Consider the following 4,050-nt stretch of genomic DNA (forward strand, 5'->3'; position numbering starts at 1 on the left):
CACACTACATTGGCCCCCACAAGAATAAAAAATACACTACATTGGCCCCCACAAGAATAAAACAATCCCATTGGCTGGCCTAACAGAAAAAAAAACCCACATTGCTCCCCACAAAAAAAACAACCATACCACATTGCGCCCCACAGAATTGCTCCCCACAGAAAAAGAAACCTATGGCTGACCCCACAGAAACAAAAAACAAAACACATTGTTCCCCACTAAATAGGCAAATATATGGCTGGATAACATATGGCTGGTTCTCACTAAAAAAAATTACATGACTGGTTCCCACGAAAAAATAAACTATGGCTGGTACCCACGAAGAAGAAAAAAATGTCTGGTCCCCACAAAACCCACATTTGTTCCCCCCTTGTCACTCACACTGCAGCAGGATCGCGTGCGGGCGGGCTTCCAGGCAGGCTGCAGAGCCTGCCTGGACAGAGCGCGGGCTGGCTGATTGGCGCAGGGCGTTGGCTGGCAGAGCGGGCTGGAGGGCAGTGGACAACGCGGCGTGCGTGACCTGTGATGTCAAGCCGCCGCATCTTTGCAGGTCACTAACCGGTCGAGTCTCCCAGAGGAGCTCAGCGGCCCGGGATGCTGAAGTACAGTAAAATGTGCCCGGTGGCTCTGACAGCCCCGCGGCACACTTCACAACCGGCTACGGCACACTAGTGTGCCGCGGCACACCGGTTGAAAACCGCTGCTATAGAGTATCTAACAGGGAAGCCTGCCCAGCCCAGCCAGGAGCTACGGGACACGGTGTCTCCTCCTGAGATTTAGATGAGGGGAGTAGCTAATAGCTAAGGCAGAACATACAAACTCCACACATTAAGGGCCGTGGTGGGATCCGAGCCTTGCGCTGGTACTTAAAGGCTATTAGCCTGTTATTATAGGGATGACAGTCACTCAGCACAGCTAGGAGCTACGGAACGCGGCGTCTCCTCCCGTGAGGAGAGCTGCTAACAGCCAAGGCATGTAGTGATACGATGGCAAAACCGCTGCTCTATGTCCAGCCAGTCTGCTCTGGCGGTGGGTGGTGCCTCAGCTGCATATATCTAGCCCGCATGTTATGGTGGGCATAGCCCCGTAGCGCTGATTTTTCCACCTGTCATGGAGGAAATGGCAGGCGTTCGCGCATGGACAATGCATAGCAGGAGTACAGGGTGGGTGCAGAGCAACGCTTAGCGCTGCCATCGCACCACTCCCCATAATCAGTAACCCAGACACTGACCTCTACAAGCTGTGGTGGGTCTTTCTCAACAGCTCCCGCTAATGGTGGGCGTTCAGCGTGCCTACCACAGTGATACACATCCACTTTCCTTGCTGAGTGTAGGGAGGAGGACCCGGACCCAGCCAGTTTCAGCTGCGACGGGCCCCTTAATTGGCAGAAGAGGGAGAGCCCGACTACAGAAGGCGCCGCTTGATATGCAGGACGCGCCGGTAATAAGCTCCACCCCCCGCTAGCCTTGGCGGATTTCAGCTGCGACGGGCCCCTTCGTTGGTTTCTGGCAGCAGCGCCTGAAGAGGGAGAGCCCAACTGCCGATGGTGCCGCTAAATATGCAGGACGCGCCTTTTAATTTCACCCCCGCTACTAGGGATAAGCTAAGAGACCCGGACGCTGCCTGCTGAGGGCCGCGGCGGGTCTAGTCTAATGTTCATGGAGGGAGCTATGCAACAGCCCCTGCAGCATGCCTTTTACCAGATAAGAGACTCGGGTGCGTGCGGGGGGATGGTCGGGTCTCCTAACAGTGACATTCTATGTCACTGAGCCCAGCAATGCTTCCACTGCTCCTGCTATCAGGAGCAGTGGTTATACTTACAACTGCTGCGGCCGGGATGCTGGGCTGAGGGGGCGGCGAGGAACCCGGCACATGCCGGTGTCAGCAGTGGTGGGTCCTTGCAGGGTCTGATGACTCCATGTTTGTGCCCCCTCCTCAGGGTCACCGGACACAGGCTGCAGTAGCCATGGTGGTGCCCTTCCCGGCGGCTCCCATGTAGCAGGCAGACTGCCACAGTAAGCAGCCTGCATGTCCTCAGTGCTTGTTAATAAAAAACACTAAAAATAAAATGAAAAAGGCTGGAGACAGCCTGATGTGCGACCGGCTCTCTCGGGCACATTCTAAAAACTGGGGCTGATGGGGCATAGAGGGGGAGGAGCCAGTAACACTTCTAAATTATTTAAAGTGCCAGGCTCTGTTCTACCACCGTCTATACCCCACTGTCTTGAACTCGTGTCCCCTAATGGATGAAGGAGAAATTGTAATTAAATGTGGGGTACCTAAACTAACGAAACAGTTGATTTTGGGGGTAATTAGAGGACATTTTTTTTTTACTTCCAAAAATGACATGTAATTATTGGACTACTTAAGCAAATTAGAAACATCCAATTTCCTAATTAGTCATTAGGGGGAGTGTCCAAGGGGTTCAGCACAGTGTCCCGACATTTTAACCTTAAAATAAAGATTTTCCTTTCCATCTCTCATTAGGAAGCCTATTCATCAACACTAAGATAACGTTTTTAAGGACATTTTCCTTAATTAAAGTTATTTTCGTATTCGTGTAGAGACTTAACACAGGAGATATCACTGATATCTCCTTGCTAAGTCCCCCTGCGTTAATTTCCACACTCCCCATACATTATTAGTATGGGGATATGGAAATTATGGTATTCATCAAATTCCGAAAATTATGTATTTTCGGAATTTGATGGTGTTACCATACGCCACTGTGAGGTGGTGTATAGTAGGTAACACTTACCTGCTTTCAGCTGGGCAGGTCCCCCGGCATCTTCCTCCATCGCTCTGGACTCTCCTCTGGCTCGGTCTGCTATGCTGTCATGTGTTCTCCCCAGCAGAGCACAATAAAGTTTAGAAAAAAAAAAAAGTATTTCTTTTTTTATTCTAAACAGTACTGAGTTCTGCTGGGAGAAAACGTGACAGCGTAGCAGACGGAGCCTGAGGCTGCTGCGCGAGCAGGTAAGTCATGGACAGGGGGGAGGTGAGCGGAGGGGGGGCAGGTGAGCGGAGGGGGTAGGGGGGACACAAAATTACCGCCGCTGTGGGCAGTGCTGCGCATGTGCTGGCTTTACGAATGTAATAGCGCATGCGCAGCACGGATTCCAGCTGCGGTAAGTTAGAGCATAGAGTGATAGCTATCTATTTCATGAAAAGCAATCATCGCAAAAATGACAGCTTTTCGAAATATATAGTTATAGGGAGGAGGAATGATGAATTCCTCCGGTAATTAGGTAGAACTCCATGCGAGTTCTAAACCTAATTACCTCCAGAGAAAGTTTAGGTATGATGAATAGGCCCCTATGAGAGTTAGGTCACTTATGCAGAGTCACACATACAGAGGATTACAGATGCGGATGATCATAGATGCAGAGTCACACATGCCACATGTATTAGGTCACACATGCAGTAGGTCACTTATGCAGAGTCACACATACAGTGGATTACAGATGCGGATGATCATAGATGCAGAGTCACACATGCAGCAGGTCACTTATGCAGAATCACACATACAGCAGATCACAGGTGCAGATGATCATAGATGCAGAGTCACACGTACTGCAGGTCACTTATGCAGAGTCACACATGCAGCAGGTCACTTATGCAGAGTCACACATACAGCGGATCACAGGTGCAGATGATCATAGATGCAGAGTCACACATGCAGCCAGGGCTGGATTAACGGGGGGGGGGCAACAGAGGAGTTCGTCCCTGGGCCCCCACACCTGAAGGGCCCCCACACCCGTCGGGGTTAACGTGAACCGGAGAAGACGGAACTAGTTCCGCCTCCTCCGGCCAACCTAACCCCGACGCTGCAGGGAGGCACCATTTGCCAGGCGCCCGCTGATACTGTAACCAGCAGGCGCCAGGCTCCCTCCCCGCAGCGGCTGCCAGAGCCGGAGGCTGTAGCTCATTCGTGAGCTCAGGCTTCCTGTTCACGCAGCGCACTATGGGAGAAACGTCATAACATCTCTCCCATAGTGCAGAGGAGCAGCCGGGCAGAATGGACGTGGAAGGCAGCGGGAGCGGGGCATA

The sequence above is a fragment of the Taudactylus pleione genome, unplaced genomic scaffold (genome assembly GCF_031769625.1).
Source record: "Taudactylus pleione unplaced genomic scaffold, aTauple2 ptg000641l, whole genome shotgun sequence".
Lineage (NCBI taxonomy): Eukaryota > Metazoa > Chordata > Amphibia > Anura > Myobatrachidae > Taudactylus > Taudactylus pleione.